At 38.9% G+C, this 13,000-nt stretch overlaps 1 long non-coding RNA gene across 2 annotated transcripts in view; it reads right to left on the bottom strand.

Annotated features, from left to right (window-relative positions):
- Positions 1-13,000, bottom strand: part of LOC147359254 (uncharacterized) — a 264,028-nt gene that overhangs the window by 126,313 nt on the left and 124,715 nt on the right. The window lies entirely within an intron of this gene.

Below are 13,000 nucleotides of genomic sequence, written 5' to 3' on the forward strand. Positions count from 1 at the left end.
GAAAGTGAAGTCGCTCAGTCGTGGTCGACTCTTAAGTGACCTCATGGACTGCAGCCTACCAGGCTCCTCTGTCTATGAGATTCTCCAGGCAAGAGTACTGGAGTGGGTTGCCATTGCCTTCTCCAATGCATAAAAGTGAAAAGTGAAAGTGAAGTCACTCAGTCATGGCCAACTCTTAGTGACCCCATGGACTGCAGCCTACCAGGCTCCTCCATCCATGGGATATTCCAGGCAAGAGTACTGGAGTGGGTTGCCATTGCCTTCTCCAATGTAGTTGATTAGAAGGAAGCAAATGTATGGAAGTTATAACAGTGCTGGAAGAGTTTACAAATGTAGTTGGATAAGGCAGTCCAGAGATTAGCAAAAGGAAGAAGAATCATCTGTGATGGGGGTGGGAGGGTGACAAGGAGGAAAACATATAACTAAATCCAGAAGTCAGGCTGCCTGGTCCAAGCTGGGATCTTGGAGGACAGATAACAATAGCTAGTTCAGTTCAGTCACTCAATCATGTCTGATGCTTTGCAACCTCATGGACTGCAGCACACCAGGCCTCCCTGTCCATCACCAACACCTGGAGCATGCTCAAACTCATGTCCATGGGGTCGGTGATGCCATTCAACCATCCCATCTTTTGTAATTCTCTTCTTCTCCTGCCCTCAACCTTTCCCAGCATCAGAGTCTTTTTCAATGAGTCGGCTCTTCGCATCAGGTGGCCAAACTATTGGCGCTTCAGCTTCAGTATCAGTCCTTTCAATAAATATTCAGGGTTGATTTCCTTTAGGATTGACTGGTTTGATCTCCTTGCTGTCCAACAGATTCTCAAGAATCTTCTCTAGTAGCACAGTTCAAAAGCATCAATTCCTTGGCACTCAGCTTAAATCCTAAATAAATTTGATGAAAAGGCAGTCATAGCCCACTTTGCAGATGGTAGCACTGAGTCTTAGAGCTGTAAAAGTCTTGTCCAAGGTCATTCATTTGGTAAATGCTAAAGCCAGTGTACAGATCCAAGTCTCAAAGTCTCTACAAAGTATACATGCTCAAAGTTTAGCTTTAGTGCTAATGTATATGTGAATTATTGATAAATTATTATTGGATAGAAATGAAGTTTTTAAAGTATACACAACCTATGTGAGCAGAGGCATTGTGCTTCTTTTCACACTTTTCAACAGCTTCGGATTCCTTTTCATGAAGACTTTGCCTTTTTGAATCACAGATGTAGGACTTTGTTGGAGAATCCTCAAATTTTATATTTAAGATTATATAGAAAAGTCATTTATTTTCCTTAGCAACTAGAGCTGTGTTGATGAGAGCCAACAGTCTTCTCCCTTGGATTCATATTACCCATTTGAGAGCCTAAAAGTATAAATTAATGGCAATATCTAAGTATATAATTAGACTGAATTCACAGTTCCACTGAAAAAATTTACCTTTGGATTTAATACTTAATAAAGTTAGCTTAGTATAGGTTCCACAGATATATTAATAGTAAAAGTAACTGCTAAAAAATCGGCAAAGGACTAGAAAAATGAAGCATCATTTTTTTCATACATTGTATTTGTTGAAACAATGTTCTGTATTTCAGGGAAATTAATCAGATGGCTCAAGTGGTAAAAATCCGCCTGACAACACAGAAGACACAGGAGATGGGGATTCAATCCCCAGGTCAGGGACGATCCCCTGGAGGAGGAAATGGCATCCCCTCCAGTATTCTTGCTTGGAAAATCCCGTGGACAGAGGACTCTGGTGGGCTACCATCCATGGGGTCGCAACGAGTTGGACACAACTTAGTGACTGAGCATAAGCATGCATTAAAAGTTCTAAGTTAAAACTGATATCTCCCAATGGCAGTCTTTCTTAGCTTCTTTTTGGTGATGGTCTATAGTTGAATATATTGCAAAATATTTTAGTGTTCTAAATGATATCCAGACTAAGAATGATATATAAAAGCAACTTCCTGGCCTTGTTAAAATTTCCTTTAGCAATCAACTATTTGAAATGTCTGAAAATGGATTCTTCTCTGGCTATTCAGTTTTTATTACCATCTTTCCTCCATTCTTTAACAAGGTTTCAATTACACTTGTAACAGTCTCCACTGTGACATATAATAGAAAAGCAATTGGCCTTTCATTTTGTCCTTCCCGCCTTTCTTACCATAGCTTTATGATCACATAATAATTTTAGCTATCATTTACTTGTGTTTGAATGTACAAACTGATATTTTGCTTACTCCTTCCCTAGGGTTGTTCATCTATATTAAACATCTCAATACTTTTAAAACAAGCTTAATAAATCCTTAACGAAATAAAATTGGAACCAATACAGACCAATCACTTGGAAAATTATGTAGGTGTGGTTCATGTCTAACTTATAGCCATTATGTTAAATCATGATGTCTGAGGCAGCTGGTTGAATTTATATGTTAAACATAAATTTTCTAAGTGACACTTTTTCTAATACATTATGATTTTACTTTTCTGAACTTCAAGTCTTATTTCATTAAAATGACTCAAATAACTACACTAGAAACTCACAAAAATTTTAATCAAATTTAAGGTTTATGGAACATGTCACCTAAAAAATGTAAAAGCTCTATTGTTCTCATTTTTTTTGTTCCTTCCATTTAAAATCAAAAGACTTATACTTGATAGAAATGGAGAGTAAAGGACTGAATGTGAACATATTAGAAATCCAAATAGGAACAAAAATTACTTTGTATTTTACTCAAATGACGAGATTATTTTTTTTTTTATTAAACTATTGAGAGAGATCAATTTATTTCAGGATGTGAACAATCTTTCTGTGAATACAGACTGGAAGAATAATTTATATATTTTCTCTTTGAATTAATATTAATTCAGAGGCTAGATTACCTGTGTAATATTTCATATAATAATTCTACAAGTGATTGAAATTCACTTGGAAAAAATTCAATAGGAAAAGGCAATATTGAAGTTGGGAAGCAGTATAATGTAGATGGGGTAGGATCTGTGGGAAGCATGAAAGTATGTGTTAACAGGATGGTTGTTGTTGTTATTCCTTTACTTATTACTATGCTTTTTGTTTCTCCAACTGCCTTCTAAGATTGACACTCTCCAGAGGAGGGCCCTTATAAAGCTAAGCACATTAGTATGTTTGACCGTGCAGTCCTGAAGCTTGGAATCAGAAGAGGTAAATTGGTCTGCATGGTAGTAAAAGGAAAAAGAGAAAAAAGAATGATCAACTTAGGGTAAAATGTAACTGCTTCTTATGACTCCAAATCTGCTCTGAATTCTACTAAGCTTTGAAGAAGCTTCTTAGGAGTGAATCTGTTGCAGAAACTGCTGAGGGAGCTGAGTTGTGCATTTGGACGGGATGTGACATACAGAGGTGGAGGGAGCCATGAAAACAGAATTCTCTAGAAATGAGAAGAATCATGAAAAATGCCATGGAATAGCAAGGTTTTAAAAATCATTTCTTATCTAGAGTCCTTCAAGGAAGATCACAGCTAAGACTTGGGTAGTTTCCAAGAGGTCTGGAATTTTATCTTGTCGGCGTGGCATTCTTTGGGACTACTGCATAATAAGTAATCAACATGTATTTGTTTAATGAATATTCCTCTTTCAGTTCAAACTGTATCCTTATAGTAATAAATTTCAAAAGTGGCCAGTACCCATTTCTCCCTTCCCCTCACTTCTTTTCTATACCCATCCATCTCTGGCACTTCTTCCCTTGCTTTGAGCATATAATGACAGCATAACACCAAATTACCTGAATGAAAAACAAAAAGTTCAGTGAGCCATAGGCTTACTATATTATAAATGAAAATAATAAGAAATTTAGTGGTTCAAAAAGCATAAAGTATTTCCTCTTAAAAGCATAAAGTATTTCTTCTCATTAACCAATCATCAGTGTAGTTCTGTAGACAATGAAACCTATTTTTAATAATTTTCCAGTTCTCTGTCTCCTCTCCTGACATCAATACTAAAAGGATCAGTCATGCTGTTCAAATCAGTGGAGATTTAAAGCAATGTAGAAGAAACCATGAAAAGGAAACCAAAAATTCCACACCCGCCCACCTGTGTTTCAGCTGCAAAACTTCCAAGATGAAAATCAACAGAGAAAAAGAGACCAACAGAGAGAGAGATGGATAAAGAAAAAAGCTAGTCTATGGAATTGTCCTTGAATCAGAAACGGAATATCCCCTTTGACTCTTTGTCAAAGTGCTGCCGCAAAATTATATTGTTCCCTGATGCAGTTTTTTTTTTTTTTTTTCAATAAATCAGACCGCATAATCCTAAATGAAATCACACTGGGAAAAATCAAAGATTTAAAAACTTTATCATCTCACCAGAAAACAACTATCAAGACTGAGCTGTTGGTAACTTCCATCAAGATAAAGATTGTTTTACGCATTGTTGTTGTTAAGTCACTAAGTTGTATCTGACCCTCTTGCAGCCCCATGGACTGTAGCTCACCAGGCTCCTCTGTCCATTGGATCTTCCAGGCAAGTATACTGGAGTTGGTTGCCATTTCCTTCTTCAGGGGCTCATCCCAACTCAGGGATTGAACCTGTGTCTCCTGTATTGGCAGGTGGATTCCCTGCCACTGAGCCACCAGGGAAGCCTGTTCTATACATTATTTCTGTCAAATCAGTGGATTTGCTTGTTTGTTAGGCCATACACCTCTTCAAAATGAATTATAATAAAATAATATCAAGGGGAAGAATATTAACATTTTGGCAATGCAACTTCTTAGTCCAGATGGGGAACCACTTCAGCTTAAAATGTAATGAACAGGGAAAAAAGATGCAAACCTCCGTGCACTTTCTTTAATTCATAACCCAAATTTTCTGATGCATGCTTCCTTAAAATGTTTCCAGGTCTAGGGTTTTTTAAACAATATATTTTAGCAGAACTCCGTGGATGTCCATTAATCTACTTGCAAATACACAAGTCATAGAGCAGAGTGAAGTCATTTCTTAAGTCTTCTATGTGGAAGAAACAGAACAAGCAGTGTACCTTATCTGTCCTAAAGAATAAAGCCTCAGCTCTCCAGCACAACTGGTTATGTAGCTTGTCCTTCAACTACTTCAAGGATGGTCATTTCACAAGTTCTTGATCACTGATTCAATGTTCATTTTATCTTCTTGTCTAGAATTCTCTTCTTATACATTTTAAATGATCATACTTTACATTGGGTCATTAGCCTGAATTCATTCCTTAGGTGGCTGACAGCCCAGAAGAATCTATTCCCAGATTGATAAATTGTTTGTCTTTATCCATATCTGTTTTTCCAAGTGAATGTTAACTTAAAAAAAGTTTTGGAGATCATTTTAATCCTATAGAAAGTTGCAAAAATAGTAGAGAAATTTCCCATATATCCTTTAGTCCTTTGTGTTATTATCTTATATACCTTATGCTATGCTATGCTATGCTAAGTCACTTCAGTCGTGTCCAACTCTGTGTGACCCCATAGACGGCAGCCCACCAGGCTCCCCCGTCCCTGGGATTCTCCAGGCAAGAACACTGGAGTGGGTTGCCATTTCCTTCTCCAATGTATGAAAGTGAAAAGTGAAAGTGAAGTCGCTCAGTTGTGTCCGACTCTTAGCGACCCCCTGGACTGCAGCCTACCAGGCTCCTCCACTCATGGGATTTTCCAGGCAAGAGTACTGGAGTGGGGTGCCATTGCCTTCTCCAATATAACCTTATACAATTAGGAAAATCTAATAAGTGAAAACTGGCACAAACGTATTATCTAAAATACAAATTTATTTTGATTTCACTACTTTCTCCACTAATGTTGTTTTTCCACATTAATTCAAGATTCCACACTACATTTGGTTGTCATGTCTCTTTATATATCTCCATTTCATGACAGAATTTTAATCTTGTCTTTCCTGATCTTGCTACATTTGATGAGTTGCTTGTTGTTTAGTCACTAAGTTGTGTCCAATTTTTTTGCAACCCCATGGACTGTAGCCCACCAGGCTCCTCTGTCCATGGGATTCTCCAGGCAAGAATACTGGAGTGGGTTGCCATGCCCTTCTCCAGGGGATCTTCCCAACCCAGAGATCAAACCCACATCTCTTTTGTCTACCTGCATTGGCAGGTGGGTTCTTTACCACTAGTGCCACCTGGGAAGCCCACAAGAAGGTATGCTGCTACGTCACTTCAGTCGTGTCCGACTCTGTGAGACCCCATAGACAGCAGCCCACCAGGCTCCCCCATCCCTGGGATTCTCCAGGCAAGAACACTGGAGTGGGCTGCCATTTCCTTCTCCAATGCATGAAAGTGAAAAGTGAAAGTGAAGTCACTCAGTCGTGTCCGACCCTCAGGGACCCCATGGACTGCAGCCTTCCAGGCTCCTCCATCCATGGGATTTTCCAGGCAAGAGTACTGGAGTGGGGTGCCATTGCCTTCTCTGACAAGAAGGTATGGCCTCCATCAAATTTGAACATGCTTGTTCAGTCAGCCCACTTTTAGCCTTTATCAAGTATTTGATGATCTATGTTCCAGATAAATATGTGCAAGGGTTTGTCTCTCCTCTAATGTTGGTCTACTTTGCTTGCTACCACAGCTTTCTGATGGGACCAAAAAACGTTGTGAATTTGAAATTAATCTGGCTCGTCTACTCATTGTAAAGTTGGTAGTAATGCTGTTCTACTTTATTACACCCTAGAGGAGATCTGCTCCTTTTACTAAACAATCACACATGAATCTACTTCTAATCAATTTTTTTTAATTAGAAAAGTAATTTCCATTTACTTGAAACTTAAAATGTACATATTGACATTTGGAGAAAAAAGGAAAGAAAAACAGTTTCAGAAGTGAAAGCTCAGTCATTCTGCCCATGTGGGAGAAAAGAATCAATTAAGTTTGATTTAACCTGGGTTGAACTGTCATTTAAGTGTAAGACAGAGTGAGGGGAATACTTGCAATGGTAGAGCTGGAGGTGAAAATGAGATAGAGGCGATTCTGGAAACGAGGGTGAGAGGCTGCTGCTCTGTCACATGAGAACATGATTGAATTCCCAAATGCTTCTCTGTCTCAACTATACTGTCCTTAGTAACAAGTAAGGGCTGGGGATAGGTAAGATAGTTTAGTATTCCCAAGTAGACCAGGAGCTGAATGTGGCTCAGATCATGAACTCCTTATTGCCAACTTCAGATTTAAATTGAAGAAAGTAGGGAAAACCAGTAGACAATTCAGGTATGACCAGATTTAAGGGACTAGAAGGATCTCTGTTCATTTCCAAGGCAAACCATTCAATATCACAGTAATCCAAGTCTATGTCCGAACCAGTAACACTGAAGAAGCTGAAGTTGAACGGTTCTGTGAAGACCTACAAGACCTTTTAGAACTAACACCCAAAAAAGATGTCCTTTTCATTATAGGGGACTGGAATGCAAAAGTAGGAAGTCAAGAAACACCTGGAGTAACAGGCAAATTTGGCCTTGGAATATGGAATGAAGTAGGGCAAAGGCTAATAGAGTTTTGCCAAGAGAATGCACTGGTCATAGCAAACACCCTCTTCCAACAACACAAGGGAAGACTCTACACATGGACATCACCAGATGGTCAACACTGAAATCAGATTGATTATATTCTTTGCAGCCAAAGATAGAGAAGCTCTATACAGTCAGCAAAAACAAGACCAGGAGCTGACTGTGGCTGAGATCGTGAACTCCTTATTGCCAAATTCAGACTGAAATTGAAGAAAGTAGCGAAAACCACTAGACCATTCAGCTATGACCTAAATCAAATTCCTTATGATTATACAGTGGAAGTGAGAAATAGATTTCAGGGACTAGATCTGATAGATAGAGTGCCTAATGAACTATGGATGGAGGTTTGTGATATTGTACAGGAGATAGGGATCAAGACCATCCCCATGGAAAAGAAATGCATAAAAGCAAAATGGCTGTCTGGGGAGGCCTTACAAATAGCTGTGAAAAGAAGAGAAGCGAAAAGCAAAAGAGAAAAGGAAAGATATAAGCATCTAAAAGCAGAGTTCCAAAGAATAGCAAGGAGAGATAAGAAAGCCTTCCTCAGCGATCAATGCAAAGAAATAGAGGAAAACAACAGAATGGGAAAGACGAGCCTCTTCAAGAAAATTAGAGATACCAAGGGAACATTTCATGCAAAGATGGGCTCGATAAAGGACAGAAATGGTATGGACCCAACAAAAGCAGAAGATATTAAGAAGAGGTGGCAAGAATACACAGAAGAACTATACAAAAAAGATCTTCATGAGCAAGATAATCATGATGGCGTGATCACTCACCTAGAGCCAGACATCCTGGAATGTGAAGTCAAGTGGCCTTAGAAAGCATCACTATGAACAAAGCTAGTGGAGGTGATGGAATTCCAGCTGAGCTATTTCGAACCTTAAAAAGTGATGCTGTGAAAGTGCTACACTCAATATGCCAGCAAATTTGGAAAACTCAGCAGTGGCCACAGGACTGGAAATGGTCAGTTTTCATTCCAATCCCAAAGAAAGGCAATGCCAAAGAATGTTCAAACTACCGCACAATTGCAGTCATCTCACACACTAGTAAAGTAATGCTCAAAATTCTCCAAGCCAGGCTTCAGCAATACATGAACCGTGAACTTCCAGATGTTCAAGCTGGTTTTAGAAAAGGCAGAGGAACCAGAGATCAAGTTGCCAACATCTGCTGGATCATGGAAAAAGCAAGAGAGTTCCAGAAAAACATCTATTTCTGCTTTATTGACTATGTCAAAGCCTTTGACTCTGTGGATCACAATAAACTGTGGAAAATTCTGAAAGAGATAGGAATACCAGACCACCCAACCTGGCTGTTTAGAAATCTGTATGCAGGTCAGGAAGCAACAGTTAGAACTGGACATGGAACAACAGACTGGTTCCAAAGAGGAAAAGGAGTACATCAAGGTTGTATATTGTCACCCTGCGTATTTAACTTATATGCAGAGTAGATCTTGAGAAACGCTGGGCTGGAAGAAGCACAAGCTGGAATTAAGATTGCTGGGAGAAATATCAATAAGCTCAGATATGCAGATGACACCACCCTTATGGCAAAAAGTGAAGAGGAACTAAAGAGCCTCTTGATGAAAGCAAAAGAGGAGAGTGAAAAAGTTGTCTTGAAGCTCAACATTCAGAAAATGAAGATAATGGCATCTGGTCCCATCGCTTCCTGGCAAATAGATGGAGAAACAGTGTAAACAGTGGCAGACTATTTTTTTGAACTCCCAAATCAGGGCAGATGGTGACTGAAGCCATGAAATTAAAAGATGCTTACTCCTTGGAAGGAAAGTTATGGCCAACCTAGACAGCATATTAAAAAGCAGAGATATTACTTTGCCAACAAAGGTCTGTCTAATTAAGGCTATGGTTTTTCCAGTAGTCATGTATGGATGTGAGATTTGGACTATAAAGAAAGCTGAGCACCAAAGAATTGATGCTTTTGAACTGTGTTGTTGGAAAAGACTCTTGAGAGTCCCTTGGACTGCAAGGAGATCCAACCAGTCCATCCTAAAGGAAATCAGTCCTGAATATTCATTTGAAGGTCTGATGCGGAAGCTGAAACTCCAATCCTTGGCTACTTGAAGCAAAGAGGTGACTCATTTGAAAAGACCCGAAACTGGGAAAAACTGAAGGCAGGAGGAGAAGGGGACGACAGAGGATGAGATGGTTGGATGGTATCATCAACTCAATGGGCATGAGTTTGAGTAACCCCCGGGAGTTGGTGATGGACAGAGAGGCCTGGCATGTTGCAATCCATGGAGTCACAAAGAGTCGGGCACAACTGAGCAACTGAACTGAACTGATGCCCTCTTTTCTCTTTAGGGGAATAAACATTTTCCAGACCAGGAGTTCATTTAGTTTTTCAAGGAACATTTGTTTTCTATCTAATGGCATACACTATCTTTAGTGTTGCTAACAGGTAGTAAATAGAATTTCCCAAAGCAGCTCAGAAAACAGAATGAAGGTGAATAGACATGTCAGCTATGTGATAAAAGATGCAACAGAGCTGAACACAAGATTTAATACTGGCAGAAGAGTGACATATTATGATGGTTATGAGAGTGGTTCCTGGAGTTAGGCTCAGTAGGTTTGATTTGGGCTCTATCGCTTACTAATTGTATGCCCTGGAGCAAGTAATGAACCTCTTCTGTGTCCTCTTCTTAAAATGGGAATAATAGGGTTACATGATAGAGATTTATGAACACTCAGCGTGATAATATTGGATTGAACCATATGAAATTGTCAAGAATCACCTCCTTTTGATCTACAGAAATGGCAATTTCATATGGTTGAACCCCATGCCTTAAGTACTCAGCACAATGCTAAAAAGTTCTGTAGTGTTTTTAATTGTGCCCTCTTCCTCAAATATATATATAATATAAATATATTTCATATAAAATAAAAATATATTTATTTTAATATAAATGTAGGTTTTATATATATATATATATATACACACACACACGAGATCTATGGATGAGACCTTATTTGGAAATAGGGTCTTCACAGATACAATCAAATTAAAATGAAGTCATACTGGATTAACATCAGCCCTATAATAAATGACTGCTGTCTTTATAAGAAAAAGGAGAGAGAGACATGAATACCCCGGCACAGAGGAGACACACAGGGAGGAAGGTCATGGGCAAATGGAGGCAGAAATTGAAGAGCTGCATCTGTACTGCCAGGAACATCAAAGACTGCCAGCAACCACCTTAAGCTACAAGGAAGCAGGGAAGGATCATGACCCTGCTGACACCTATTTGAAATTCCTAGACTCCAGAAGTGTGAGTGAGTAAACTTCTGTTGTTTTAAGCCATCAGGCTTATGGTAATTTATTGCATAGCCTTAGGAAACAAATACAGGTAGCGATTGCTCAGTAAACGTTATCTGTAGTTCATCATTGAAACAGAGAGGGGAAATGATTCATTTTGTCAGAGAAAGAGCTACTCAAGGAAGACTTCAGTAGTGATCATTTAAAAAGAAGAGGGAAAGGTCATTCCAGATGAGGAAATGTCACGAACAAATGTATCAAGAAATAAATGTCTACTTCTACACAAATTTGATTGGAAGGTTGCAAGAGCACTAGAAAAACGTGATTTTAGGCATGATTGGTCTTTGATGGTCTTCTTAAGCTATGATAGCAATGTAGTTTCTGTGCCATTGACAATAAAATTTCAGAGTCATTTTTAAATATAAGAGTTATGTGATCTAACCAATATTTTATAAACAGAACTCTGGCAGCAATGTATGCCCTAGAGGAGAGAGGGGGAGGCTTCACAGGTATATTGAAATTGTCATGGTTTAGGACTATACAGTCCCAGAAGGAGAATAGGCAAAGAAGAGGAAGATAGAAAAAATATTTTAGGTGTAGAATTTATATAATGACATGCTATTTTGAGTGACTTAGAGGAATAAAACTATGATTATTTCCAGATTTCTGGTTTAGGATACAGGCAGATTGAAGGAACATTTACAAAGACATGGAACTTGAAAGACAGAATTTCTTTAGTGAGAATAATTAGAGAAAAACTGAAGTTGAGGAAAATATCCAGGTGAAAATTGTGTATAGCATTTGGACATGTAGATTTGAATATTTGAGGAGAAGTCTTTATTGGAGTTACAAACTTTAGAGCTATTAGGTTTTAGATAGAAGTTGAAAAAGATTGATGGTAAATGTGCTTATCCACAACTGGGCAGAAGGATAAAAGAAGACAGTTGAGCAGAAAAAGAGGGACACTATCATGAAACTGAAAAGCAGGATCAAAAAATTATAGCCTAAGGACACAAAGATAATGGAATGGTAAAACCCAAAGAAGAAATTTCAAGAGAAGGATTATGTGAAATTCTACAAAGCGGTTGTAACAGTTAGGACAGACTGAATGATGCAGTGGTAACAAACACACCCCAACTGTTTATGACTTAACACAGGAAAAATGGGTTTCTTCTCCACATACAACATAAACCACTGGGCAGATAGAGATTATCTAAATTCTTCAGGAACTAGGCTTATGAAAGCTCTACCTTGACACATACCTGGAAAGTTACTAAGGCAAGGGAAGGGGAACATGATGAATAATGCAGTGGCTTTTCTTTTTTTTAATCTTGTGGCCATGTGGCACATGGAATCTTAGTTCCTGAACTAGGGATCGAACCTGCACCCTCTGCGTTGGAAGCCAGGAGTCTTAACCACTGGACCTCTAGGGAAGTCCCTGCATCGGCTTTCAAAACTTCCACATCTGCTGACACACTTCATTGACAAAGTCACACCCCAATATCTAACATGGCAATGCCAAACCAAGTGGATGGCAAAGAACAATTTTATCATGTACCAAGAAGAAGAAACACAACAATTCTGTAAAAGTCCTAAAGAAGGGGACTTGAGGAGAAGAAAAAAGATTTGAGAGAGATACTCTAGGAAGTCAGAAGCACTGGTGATGCGATACAAATAAACGAACTGCTGAATGAAACGGAAGCATGCCATGAGATGGGGCAATTCCATTCCATTCCAATGAACCTGGGCAATATGTTTATGGGATTTTTCTCAGCCATTTTCAGTGTCTCTGTCAGAGGGAGAAATGAAACAAGAAGTTGGCTTGACACAAATTTGTAATTGATCCATATCAGTCAGTGAAGGAAGTATATCTGCCTGTGACTGAATAGTTAACAGAATTGACTACAAGTTCTAGTTTGGTTGGGGAAGAAAATAAGGATGTGATGGGACAGGTAAACTTGAAAACTAGGGAGAGGCCAAGGAAATGGAGATGATTATTATGACAGTGATGTGGATGTTAAGAGGTCATGAAAGATGAAGAAAGATACAAAACTTTTGGGCTTCCCTGGTGGTACAGTGGTTAAAAATCCACCTTGCAATGCAGGAGATACCAGTTAGATCCTTGGTCCAGGAAGATGCCACATGTTACAGAAAAACTAAGCCTGTGCACTACAAGGACTGAGCCCGAGTGTCTTTGAGCCCATGCTCCCCAAGAGAAGCCACCGAAACGAGAAGCCCATGCAC

This window comes from Bos grunniens, chromosome 14 (assembly GCF_055505025.1).
Source record: "Bos grunniens cultivar Pamir isolate PY7600 chromosome 14, Bosgru_T2T1.0, whole genome shotgun sequence".
Taxonomy (NCBI): Eukaryota; Metazoa; Chordata; class Mammalia; order Artiodactyla; family Bovidae; genus Bos; species Bos grunniens.